The sequence below is a fragment of the Pyrgilauda ruficollis genome, unplaced genomic scaffold (assembly GCF_017590135.1).
Source record: "Pyrgilauda ruficollis isolate IOZ18807 unplaced genomic scaffold, ASM1759013v1 scaffold13, whole genome shotgun sequence".
Classification (NCBI taxonomy): Eukaryota; Metazoa; Chordata; class Aves; order Passeriformes; family Passeridae; genus Pyrgilauda; species Pyrgilauda ruficollis.
The window spans coordinates 3,681,958-3,695,437 of NW_024511432.1; the positions used below are offsets into that span (position 1 = coordinate 3,681,958).

General features: G+C 39.6%; 1 long non-coding RNA gene across 1 annotated transcript; it reads left to right on the top strand.

Moving 5' to 3' along the window:
* Positions 1-291: 291 nt before the first annotated feature.
* Positions 292-13,168, top strand: LOC121348745. The gene is made up of 3 exons (XR_005954406.1): positions 292-402; positions 10,896-11,023; positions 13,073-13,168. It is a non-coding gene; the product is annotated as an uncharacterized LOC121348745 (long non-coding RNA).
* The last annotated feature ends 312 nt before the right edge of the window (positions 13,169-13,480 follow it).

Genomic DNA, 13,480 nt, shown 5'->3' on the forward strand with positions numbered 1-13,480 from the left:
AATGCTGGCAAAGAAGCCAATAGATATGACTTACTTTGCTATTAGCTCTGCTCCTTTGGAGGCGAGTACGGGCTGCAGCTGGAATTTGGCAGAGATGGAAGAGGGATTAAGTGATAGTGGGGGCCTGAGTGTATTGTGTACAGAAACATTCTTTCCTCCACCAGTTTCTGTGGTGTGCAGTGCTCAGAGCAGGACGGTGGTGTTAACCAGCCTCCCGGATTTTGAAATACTTTGTTTTTTTGCAGTTCATTCACACTCTGTGTGTGCTTTGGTTTCAGACCCACAGTGCTCTCTGACAGAAGACAGTGACATGATAGGAGTGGTGACACAAAGCTCTTACTGTTACATTCAATAATTGATTCTCCTGGATGGATTGTGACTCCCTAAAGGTTGCAAAGAGAGGTAAGAATGATTGGACAGCTTGAAAAACATTTGTTCCTTCCAAAGTCAGAAAGTTTTACTCCTTTGCATCATTCTCCTCCATGGTCTAGCACTCTTTGGGGCTCTTTGGAAATACATGGGAAAATCATTAAGAGAGATTGTTTTTATTAACTAGGCATTTTCTTCATTCATTTTTGGGTAATTTTGAGTGGTTTTTTTTTTCCCAACACTGAATTGGGAATCACAATGTGAAAAAGCTGATTGTGTCAGTTTTTATGATTGTCACAAACACTACATGGGAAATTCAAATGAAAAGGAAAACGTTGCAGAAACTGTTCAAGTTGCAAAATAGAAATACAGATACCTCTGAAGTTTTTCAAATCTCACCTTTTTTATTTTGTCCATTTGAAATATAATTTTTATTCTTCCAAAATTCAAGTAATTGAGGTTATTGCATGTGAACACCTTTGGAGATAAGATCTCAAAATATACTTGGATATTAGTTTCAGAATATTCTATTTCAAAGTTCAGTCCTTCCCATGCATTTTAATTACCTTTACTCCTGACTTGCACAAGTAAAATGAGGTGAGACTCACGCTATAACATTATGCAAAAATGCTTCCATAAAAAAAATAATAATCTTGCTCTGAAATTATACCCGGACGATTATTAGAGCTTCAGCCTTTTAAAAACTTCAGCCACTGTCTATTGTCTTGCCAGAGAGGCAAGTATTTCTACAGATGGCTTGGAATTAGTAGAACATGAAATAATGTCAATGGTACTGGTAAGAGGATTAACCAGCAGTTCTGATGTTATTGAACGGTTTGCAGAGACCATATTAAACAGCCACATCAGTCCACAGGTCAGCCCTGCAGTTCTTCAGCTAAGCAAACACAGATGTAGGACTCCCTTTCATGGCCATCATTTCATGCCTTTGACATATGTTAGGCTCTTGGGACTCTGTGGCATATTTACAGCCTGAACATTAAAGATTCCTTTTCTTAGATCCTTAGTGGACACTGATGTCTAAGTCAGCAGCAAAAGGAAAAGCAGGAGCCCAGGATGGACCCCAGCAGCACAAACGTATCAGTGAGGAATTAAGCTGCTAGGATGCTGCCCTGATGAAATGCTGGGGCCTTTTTCAGTTGCTGACAAAAATTCTCCTTAAGAATCCAGTCAGTTTTAAATCTCTTTTTCGTTAGGGTTGATCTTGTCTGTGTTTTGCTAAAGCTGCCTATGAAGTTGCAGTGGTTGAATTTCACAAGGAGAGAGGGTTCAGCTCATGTCAGCACTGCCAGGCCTCTGTGCTTGTTCAAACTTTCTGCAAATCTGCTGGGACTATAAATTGGCCAGAAAAAATTGAGGGAACAGTCTGTCTTACAATATTCCTGTTCCTTTTCTATTCCAACAGAAGCTTTGGCGTTCTTTATTATTGTCCTCAGTTTTTTGTTTCTCTGAAACTCGGAGTCAGAAATGAAAAATAAATAGCACAACTATGTGATGAACAGGTATCTTTTAGACACACAAAATATATACTTATGTATGTCTAGTGAGAACAGGGTGGGACAGGTTCTTCTTGTTTATCTGAATAGTTTTACCTGTCTCAATCCTGAGTTTTATCTGAAAACTTGTTAGTTTTCAGATAAAGTTATAGGTATAGACATGCTATGTTCAAAGTAGAATTCCTGAATGTACAGGTTGCTGACAAAGAATTTGTATAGAAAGAAGATAAATCAAGTGATAAAATACAGAGCTTTCGCTCAATAATTACTTAATATGGTGCAAATTTTAAGTGAAATTTCCAGCATACAACTGCTCCATGTGTAGCCACTTCTTCCTGAAAGAGGAAATAAGCACTCAGCCAGAGTGTAACGATGAATTACATTCAACCTAGCAGTGCTTTAGCATGTCTTCAAGAGCTGCTGCCTGCTTCAGTGATGGATTATAAGTTAGCATGGAATCCCACAGGCATGACAAGGTATTTATGGAGTGTTCTGATTGCTCGGACACTCCCAACAAATGTACAGTCAGAGCAGAAATCAGAGTATCACCGTCTCCCACTTCATTTTATTTATTTATATTTAGCGAGTGCTGGAATATTACAAACCACCAAGCACAGCTGTAGCTGGAATATACTTTCCAAAGCTTATTTACAGTAGCTCTCACTCACAATGGGTAATGGTATATTACTCCATAAGTAGTTCCATTGATTTCAAGAGATCCATTAGAGAGGTTCCAGTCCTTGTACAGCTGAGTGTATCTCGATTTGGTCCCGTGGTTGAAATGCAGAAAGAGCTCCTTTACTGCTGTGTTCTGAAATGCATCAAGAGTTTGAAAAAAGCCCTACACCAAGCCCTCCCCCAAGAGCTCATAATAGTGCAAAATACTGATGAGGCTGGAGGGTTAAGGTTCTGCAATATTTTATTTCCTTGCAGAAGCAGTGATACATATTCTTCAGTTATACATAGATGAATGTTCATTCCATGTGCTGTTTTTAGCTGTGTACTTACACCAGTCCAAAATCCCAAAGAGAAAAGTAAAAGCTGAGATTCACATCAGTAGCAGAGAACATCAGGTGATGCTGATTTAAAGAAAACATTAATCAATCCAGATTTGCTTGGAACGGGGCCCAGGTTCACTCAACAGGTTGGTGAACCTTAGCAAATGTTTCTGTGAATCTGTTCTGTGTTTTGACTTTGTAACATGATCTGAAATCATCTGAGTTTCATGTGGTTTTGTTGTGCACGTTTGGAACGCTCATGGGGCGAATCCAGGGAAAGACAGAGGTGCTAAATTTTGCATGACGTGGTAAGGTAAGAAGTGCTTCACTCTTCCTGACACTCCCTGACACCAAAGTGAACAACAGTTGATGCTGTCAGCACAGTTTTAAAAGAGGAGACAATCACTGTCAGGCTCCTTGTGTCTCCAGGAGTCTTTATTTTGGAGCCAACAGACAGTCTTCAAATCATACCCTGTAAAACCCTATCATGAGTTTTGGACTGTTATATTCCTTTTCTCTGTTTCTGGTAAATGTCAAAAGTTTTACTGCATAGGCAGGTGCTGGAGTTGTGAATAGTATGTTATGTTTCTTGATGTATATTGGTTTGAAGAAGTTGTATAGGGCTTCTAAAAATTAGGTTTTTATGTTGAGTCTGTGGTTGAACAACTTGTGTTTTAACTTTATTCAGTTTGTATCTGAATTCATAAAAAGGTGTATTCAGCCTCCATAGCTGGATATAAAGTATTTAACATCCATCTACACCAATCAGGTAAAAAATATGATGAGGTGACACTTTCTATTAATTTTATTTTTAGTCCAAACTAGAGCCCAGAGCAATAAAGATGTGAGACACTCTGCGCGAAAAACAAAATCTAATTCATCAGAGGATGCCAAATTTTTCATTCTGTTTCAGGGTGAGCAACAGAATTTTGCTGGAGCTGAGATTTTGGAGACAAAGGCAGGTGGGAGGAGCTGTTTATTGTTTTACACTGATTTACTGCCTCATAATTGTGACATGTTTGTGGATCAGTGGGATGACAGGGAGCTTAGAGGAAAGGAGACCGGTGAGTGTAGCTCAGTGCCTTCACATATATACAATGTCAGAGTAGATAATTTAACTGTCTCTTCTGGCCTTAAACCTGAGAAAACTCAAAAAAAAATCAAAGTCTGCAGAGGTTATAGGTAAGAAAAAAATGTAACAGGCTGGGGTATCCTTTATTGCCCCGAGGTTCAGCATTCCTTAGCACATCAAGCAGACTGGGGTACAGCCACAGATTGAACGGTCCTGCCAGTCCATTCAGGAGTACAGTAGGAAGGAAGAGAAGCTTGCCAGTAATATTCAGGTTTAAATTGATCTCTTTATTCTCCTCTAGAAGAGTTCTGTTTGCACCCGCTCATGTCATTGCATTTTTCCACTAAGGTTGTCTCATTTATTTAACTTGACACAGGGAGCCCCCTCTGAGGTATTTGAGATTCCAGCCAGCATTGGAAGTGACAGCCCAGATAAGGCAGGTAATCATATCAGACCTTGGGGGACCACACTGACTACTTTTTAATTGATAATTCCAAGTTTCTGTAATAAATTTATTTCTTAATTATATACATCATGTCATACATGTAGCTAATGATTACCACTAGTTTAAGTCTGCAGCCTTCAAGACATCCTTCTCCCTACCATATAATCATAATTTTCCTTCCAAATTAAGATTTCCTCAGAAAGAAAATGAACAAAACCTGCACATTAATTCCAATTCCTTCCAAATAAAATAAAAGTAGGTAAATTTAAGATACTAAGTTAAGTAAGTGATTTTAATTAGAGGATAATTTCAGGAAGATCATAAAACATTTAAATAACACTGAAGTTATGTATATTTAAGCAGTTTTATGGAGAATTAAAGTCTTAAATGGTAAATTTCAAATGTAAATACAAAAGTCGATGCAAGAATGTTAATTGCTTTTCCTAAGTTTCTCACATGTCCTAGATGTTATGGGAGGTATCCAGAATTACATTCATAGTAATAATGTGCCCAATTCAAAGCTTATTAAAGTCCTTGGAATTTTTCCATGGATTTTAGCAGTCATTGTATGAAAACAACAAACTCTTTTCAATGTCTAACTTCCAGTACTGAGAAAGTTACATGTCAAAATTATATATGTGATGTCAGTATTCTAACATAATGGTAAATTTTTAGTTCAAAGTTCCTTTTAATAGCCAAAAAATTTAAACTGACCTTGAGAACTGATCCAGTTACCTCTTTAACAAATAAAATTATATTTTCATCAACAGACATTTTACACCAGCAGATTAGTTTATATAAAAGAAAACTTATACACCAGGAGAAGCAGCTACAATTAGACAACAAAATGTGCCAACAAATTGAATTATCAAGAATGTGAATTCTCCCATGCCTGTCTGTAGGTCAGCAACGCTCTTACATTAGTTTTGACTTAAATAGATAAATTAAAACTTAATTTTACAGTTTGATAATAATGAAATGCATAAGGCTTGAAAATACTGAAATTAAAATCAGGGGTAGTAAGGCTGAAAAGTCGTGATGTATACATTTTCTAAATTCCTTATTGTAAACCCCATGGAAATGAATAGCCTGTTGAAAGAATGAGCACACAATGTAGTCCTCAGCAGTTTTCCTTGATCCCCTGAAAACATTTGAGGTCTTCTGTGAAAGCCTCAAAGAACCACGGGTACATCTCTCCCATGGTAGTGGCAGAATGTGGATGGAAGTGGTAGCTTTCCATGCCAGCTTTTTATTCCACGTAGACATAGAAATCACATTGCAGGGACACCAGCAGTCAAGAAAAAAAGAAGTGTGAATGCTGTCACTGGGGTCTCCTTGTGACTAAATTGTTGGCATGTGTGAGGAAAAATACCTCAAGAGACTGGTAGTTCTTAGTGCCCAAAGAAATCCAGAAACTTTTTTTTTTTTAATCTAGAGAAGATTTTCCAGGGAAAGCTGTCCTGGTGCAGATGGGAGGTGAGGCAATGCCCACATCTCCTGTGCCCCAGTGCCTGCTGGAGGTGATGCCAACCTCAAAGGCTGTGCAGAGCCTCCTTGGGCATTTCTGGCAGAGGGACATGGCAGGAGTTCAGCCTCCTGGAGAAGCCACCCTGCCTGTCTACGTGAGAGCAGGGCTGGAGGCAGCATAAACCTGGTCTTTTCTTTCTCTTCAAAGCATTTAACATCCCCATTACGCACAGTCCGAGGCACGCGAGGACGTTGCTGTGCCTCTGTTTCTTCAGCTGTTGCATGGGGATATTATTATGCTCTTGTCTCAGATGCTGAGAGGGTTAATTAATTATGTTTATGAAACCCTTTGAGATTCTCAGATGAAAGGTGGCTTTGGAATTGTTAGGTGTTATTATAAGCAAAAAAGAATGATTTTATTGCTTTATGTTAATGGTTAACATCTGCACCACAAAACCTGCTTGATCACATAAAGATTCTGCTAAGCATTTAATCCTAATTTGCAGGCTGATGCATATTCATTTTATTTAGAAGATTAATTTAGTCATCAAAGGTTAATCTGCCTCGGGTTTGTAATTAGACAGAGCAGTGACTTGGTGTCTCTGGGCTCACCCAGGTTGCCCTGGGTTTTCTGAGTGGGCAGGGCTGTAACTGTCACGTTTTCACTTCCAGGTAGTGCTCAGAGTGGGCTTAATTTTTGGATAAATGGTGAGTGGTAAGAGCTTTGGCCAGTTTGAAGATTAAAAATAAAAGGAGAGGTGCAAGCCAATGAACAGTCAATACAGTGAATCTCAGAATGCTGCTTTGATTCATCCCTGGCAGGTTTACTCAATGTGATGTCAGGGGAATAAGCAAGGGATTTTTTGTATAAATATGTAAAACTGATTTAGCAGATTTCACAATCTTTGCTGTGTGAATCCTGCCTCTCTTTCAAAATTACTGATTAGCAGTATGCAGAAAGTTTCTGAAATTAAAAGCTGTGAAGCTTTCTGCTGAAAATTTCAGATTTTAACTTTTAGCTCCTGTTAGGAGTCATTGTTAAAAGGTCATAAAATGTGACCTGTAGCTGCTTGTTCCCCTGAAAATTAATCCTTTTGTGCTTAAGTTTGGCTTCTTTAATCATAAGTCACTAAAGAAAATGTGGTCCTTGTGGAGAACAAAAATCATGTTTCCTTTGCAGGTACACCAGAAGGCATCTTTAATTACTGTTTATAAAGCTGGCTGTTACTAAGTGTGAAGGATTATTAGTGCCAGGGTATTGTCTTTTGAAGTGAGGAAGAGCAGTGGCTGCCTCTGTCATGTGCTCATGGCTTCCCCTTTGTGCAGCAGTGGGGAGGGTGATATCAGAGGGTGTGAGGCAGCGAGGTGGCCTCCAAAAATCTGGGGGTGGGACACCAGGGTGGCTTGGGACGAGCTCATCCTCACTGTCAGTGTGATGGGGTGGTCAGAGGACAGCTCTGTGCCTCGGGGATGAAGCTCACACAGGGCAGGACGAATGGGAGACAGGGCTGGGAAATGGCAGAGGAAAACCTCACAAATGGAAAATTTGTCACAAAAGCAGCGGTTTGCCCAATGTGAAATCAATACGTGCTGCAAAATAAGCACTGTAAATGAAAATCATGATACTAGAATTCAGGAATTTGGCCAAAGCTTTAGGTTTCATTGCAGTTTGGCTTTGGTTGAGTTTAGAATCCAGATTCCATAGGGGTGGTTGCTCTTTTTCCCCAGCACAGCGCTCACATCTCTATTATGATTTGCCAATTTTCCCCTCCTCTTTCTGGTGCAGAACCTCAGAGCATCCAAGAAGGGATTTTGGAGACCATAAACAGTTCTTAATTGAGAACAGCCCAGAATCAAGTTAAGTGCTAGCTTGACTACCAGAATATAAATTAAGCTCTTTTATTAAAGCATTGTATTTTAATTATTATGAAGAACAAGTGGCCTAACGTGAAAAAGCTTTTAACATAGCAGTTATTTGCTTGATAGCTGATAAGTTAATTTTGGATGGATGATTACAGCTATTGCTTCTTGTCTTCTTCACTTTCCTTTTTACTTGATCTAATGACTGTTTACTGATTTTCATTTGGACTCGTGGTGAACTTCTAATTCAATTGGTAATAAATTCAGATTTGTTGAGGCCTGTTATTGCAATCAGGTTTCCTATTTCCAGTTTAAAAGGCCAGTGGAGTTTTGCTGGTCTTTTGAAGGAAGCTGGAATTGTTTTGAAACTGATGATTTGCAAAGCTGTTTGCAGGCTGACCGATTGGTAATCAACAGTAAACACTTCTCTGTTCTTTACAGGAAGGATAACCAGCCATGCAATGAGAGGACGTGATGGCAATTCACTAAAACCAGGAAAAAAACCCCAAACAACCAGGGCAGGTATCACTCTAGTCAAAAAGTGCTCAAAAATGAGGTCACCCTTGCATTGTTCAAGCCCTTTGTTTGTAGCCAAGAGACTGAGAGGGGAATTACACATGTTTGCTGCAGATTTTAGACTGTTTATGCTGTTTTAGTTTTCTTCTCAACCTGAACCTTTAGTGTCTTCACTTGCATCTTAATCCTGAGCTGATTTGTCTGAATGGTAGACAGGTACCACTGAAATGTGGATCGTGAGCTTCATCTGTCATCCCTGCTGCTGTATCATTGACTTCAGTGAGCTTCCAGAGGAATGAGCCTGGCCCACAAGAGGATGTGAGCTGTCAAGAAGATAAACCTCTTTCTCATCCATTTGAAATGTTTGTGGGAAAGAATGCCCTAAATATTTAGCAGCTTGTGTAATTTGAGAGGCAATGCAGGGGGTTTTTGAATTTTATTTTTCTCCCTACCTTTCAATTTTCTTTATTAAATAGAGGAAAACGTTGCCTTAGGCCCAGTGTGCTTATGACAGGGAAAAAAAATCTGCCAGAATCTCTATTACTGCTCAGGCCGGTATATATTGTTATTGCACTTGTATTTGTAATAGCAAAAAGTGACTGTGTCGCTTATAAAAAAATCCTATTTGCAGAAAAATACCCTCCTCCCTCCACCTTTTCCAAGCCCAGCACACTGTGTGAAGAATCCAGGAGCATTTATGTTGGTTCTGTCAATGCAGCAGGGCTCAGAGCAGCATGGATGTAAGTGCTGGCCATGTGTGCATTGAGTGATGCAGCTCCTGAAAACAGGAGGGAACAGAGATGTTTTAAGCTGGTTTAGCTTCCTCTCCTTTGCATTTTTAGGAGTCAGTGCAGCTGCACAGAGAACATCACTCAAATCTACTGTGGCCCGGCTTCGTTTCTGGTGGACAGAAGAAATAATGTGGGACTTCAGTGCTGCAAACTTTGTATATCCCCACTGGGCTCACCTATTTCAGCACTTCCAAAAGGCAGCCAAACTGATTGCTTGCTTCAACCACCATCAAAGATCTCACCCCTTCCTATTTCAGCTGCAGGGAGCTGCAGTGAGTCAGGCTTGGGTGGAGGGGGGAGATCCTCCACCCAGATTGCCAGCTCAAGCTTGCCAGGGCTTTATCTTGTGTTCTTAGGCAATGTGTTAAAGTTGTGCTTCTGGAAGAGCTCAGGGTTACACTCTTAGAGAAAAGCACAGTCCATCACCATCATGCACCAATGCCTGGCTGCTGCCTCTTCAGCCCTGGGTGGAGCAGGACCCTGAGAGACCCTTCTCTGAGAGAGAAGCCCATGTCTGTGCTTTAATGGAGCTGGCTTACATTTCACATGTGAAAGGGATGGCACAAGCTTCATGAGTAACACTGAGCATGGGAATATTCTCCCTGGGAGTGGGGCCATCTGTGCGTGTGCACAATTGCAAATCCCCAGTCTGAGTGAATATGTAAAAATTCACATTTATGCACCATTAAATTTAGATGATACTGTCCACAAAATCAACATTTTGGAGCTTTTAGACCATTCTTAGCATTTCTCCCCTGTGCAGAGTGGCTCTGAAACAGATTCTCCATGTCTGGGATATCTAGGCAGTAGGTCCCTGGCAGTGTATCTTTCTCTCCAAGAGCTGTGCCAGGTTGCTGGTACCTTCAAAGGATGAGAAGTTGGCACCTCCTTTGGCTCCTGTGCAACCAAGTGCTCTTCTTTCCCAGCAGAAAGATCTCTGCTTTCTGTCTTTGCCCTCGCCTGGGGCTGAGATGTCTTTATCACATTAACCCTGTGGGCACAGGAAGTGATATTATATAAGAAATAATTTTTCAACCCTATTTCTACTAATCATTGCCACTCCTACTGTAATAACAGACAGATGCAACATACACGATTCATGTTTCTATTATTTTTTGCTACAGTTTGCATGTGTTTTCCATTTAATTACAGTATATGAATTTCACCTCTCATTTTTTCCCTTCTTGCATTTAAAATTGAATTTGATATCTGTGATATATAGATAGGCCTGTGGTAAATTGTTTGATGTACTGTACACCCTTAAGTCTGTCTCTGCAAATCTCTTAAGTGCTCTGAATGTTTTCCAGTTTTGTTGGTGATGCAATAGCATCTGGGATAGTATTGGAGTAGTTTCTGCACAGGGCAGTGGAGTAGCTTGAGCGTTTAAAGAAACTTTGCTTGACAAAAGTACCAACACCAAAACCAATCACGATTTTTAGTTGTTAGAGAACTCTTTGCACCTTTCTGTTTCCAAACAAATAGCAAAGGACTTTGCAGGAGGAGAAAACTGAGGTGTACTGCTTAGTGATGACCAGGATACCATCCGCAGGGTAGTGACAGCACTGAAATGGGAACCAGATTTTTGTGACTGACCCACTCAGTGGGAAACATAACAATTCAGGCTTGAAGATCCTGTGGTGTGCTACTTGTCAGATCCTTTCTTTATCAACGTGTATTCCCATGTTTGAATTGAGCATTTTTTAAAAGAAAGGAGATTTCAGTCTAAGTTTTACATGAAAGAGGCCAGCTGAACTAGAGAGAAACAAATAAACATTGCTAAATGCTTATTTCTACATTAAAATAATAGTGCAAATCTTACTAACAGTGGGCTCTGCCTCATCTGTAACTTCCCATGTGTTTCAGAAAGAGTTGAATTATCCTGCTGCTTACCAAAAGAAAAACAGCATAAGAATACTGGTTAATGGGCATGCTTTGGATTCACACTGGATCCTGGAAGCAGAATCGTCCCCTGTGGATGTAAAAGTTTCAAGGTAAGTCTCCTCAGGTAATAGTCAAATCTTGTTTTTTCTAAAGTGCAATGTCTGCCTGCAGTGTGTTCTACAGATCAATCAGTCAACTGCAAATGACATGATTTCAAAACAATGAGTGGGTGCTTACTTAGTCCCCACATAGCTCACAGAGGCTTAGAAGGCTTGATGCACTCTATTGAGTAAATAACTATAAATAAAACAGACTATTAAAACATCTTTAAATGTGCATTATGCCATCAAGCTATGCTGTTTGAAAAGAGCTGTGGTGTTTGGGAAAAATTAAGCATTTTCAACAACTGTCCAAATACATATTTACACATAGTTTATGGTGTACAAAAGATGTGTCTGTGACAACTCTTGGGCCCCAACAAGTTTTATTAATTATTCTTTGAATAAAGTATTTTTGGTCACTTAAACACTGCAAGTAGACAGGAGACAGCTAATCATAGGGAGAAATGCTGATTTCAAGGGAACTTGCAATTTACTTCTCCCACAACCTTTGGTAGCAAATGGCAAAATATTGATACGGGGTATATGGAATAGATCTGTGTGGGGAGAGGACAGAGAACTGCAGTTCATACAGGCTTTCAATACATGTTTGTTCAGCCAGGTGAACAAAAAGACATTTCTCTTGGTGAGAGCTCTCCTGGTCAGTTCCAGCTGGAAATGACCAGCACTAGGGCTGTTATCACTGAAGTGTTTTTTCATTAGTTGCATGCCATCTAGGACCTGCAGATATTTTGGTATTCTGAATTCCTTAGACACCCAATATTAGTTGATTTCCATGTCCTAATTACTATTCAGTCAATGAGGAGCAGAGTCTCTGGGCTTCTGGCTTCATTGTTTAATAAAGGGTATAGTGTGATGCTTGAGAGACAAAATTTCTTTAGATAAGAAACTTCAGAGTAGGGACCTTACTTTCCTGCTTGCCTGTGATGTTATCAAGCAATAATCCTTGTTAAGTAAGGATTAATGTTCAAACATGATCATGCTGATGAAATGTCTTTTTGGCTGCAGAGGAGACCTGGCAGAGTCTTCCTCTGCTGCCTTTGGATGGTTTTATAGACCTCATTCAGATGAGCCACTTCACCTGTGAGTGAGGTGGGGGATCATCAGCTTCTCCCACTACCAGGAGGAGCATCTTGGGCTGAGATGTCACCTGCATCTAAGAGTAATGCCTTACAAAAGCATCTTTTAGTTCTAAAGCTCTGAAACCAAGTTCTCTGTCAGCTCTAAAATTGTTTTGGATTTCATCAGCTTGTTTTATCACATGCTAGAGTGCCAGTGTTAAGAAGACTTGTCTTAAGCAATCCTCTTAGTGTTCCTGGGAGAGGTGGCTATAGTTTAAATATAGTGAGTCAATCTGTTGTCCATCTCTTATGGACAACTTGATCAGACCCCATGGGGCAAAGTTAATAGAGTCATGTAATATCTAAAAAGCCCCTTTAGCAGCAGCACTGTTTATTTTTCGATTGTACTGCTTATTTGCTAATTCCTATCTCATTGCAAAACTTTCTAGGTACTCTGATTTCGTTATCTGACTTGTTAGGAGTGAACATGGCCCTTAAGGACTCCTCTATTTTTGGACAGATGTCAATTTTACCAATTAAAAGAACGCCTTTGGATGGTTATCAGAAGCTGGAGCTGAAAACATGTTTGCAATTACTGATGACATAGCTGTTTCTATTTGCTGCTCTCTCTTTTAATTCCCAAAAGTGATATTTTTTTTGGCAGTAGATATGAGAAAATATGTCACTGTGTATAATTACAAAATGCTGTTCGTTTCTGTCTTGTAACTGTGGGGGGTTTGTTGGTACAACACATTTGGTTCATTCTTGGCTCACTCAACTGCATGACACACATTTAAGTGTATTATTAATTGTCATGTTAATATTCATTATCATGTTAATTTACACAGAATCATGTAATTCTGCATGCCTCCAAATTTATGTTCAAGGTTATATGCAGGCATGAAAAAACCCCACTGAATGGTTTCCTAAACACTGCAATGAGCCTTAAATAAAATCACCTTCTGAACTTTTTCTCTAGGACACCTGGGCTTTTTCAACAGACTTTCACCCCACCATGATCATGGCTACAAAACAAGATCCATCCCTGGGAATGGGCTTTGTACAAAGCTGGTGTAAGTGTTCATTGTGCTTTCAACAAACCAGGTTCAAAATACAAATCCACAGTACTGGCTTTACTTTAATTTCCTAGGTTGCATCTGCCATCTTATCAGAGCAATCTGACTGCACATTGCACTGAAGAAGCTGCATAATGTTTTCAGTGGCCTGGATTTCTCACTTGATACATAACAAATATATGAATAATGGCTCTATAAGTATCTGTGAATTCTTCAGAAGATTGTTTTGTAAGAGAAAGTTCTACTTGGAACCAGTAACTTAGAAAGAGCAAATCTGTGGGATAAGAGGTGAACCTCAATTTAAATAACTG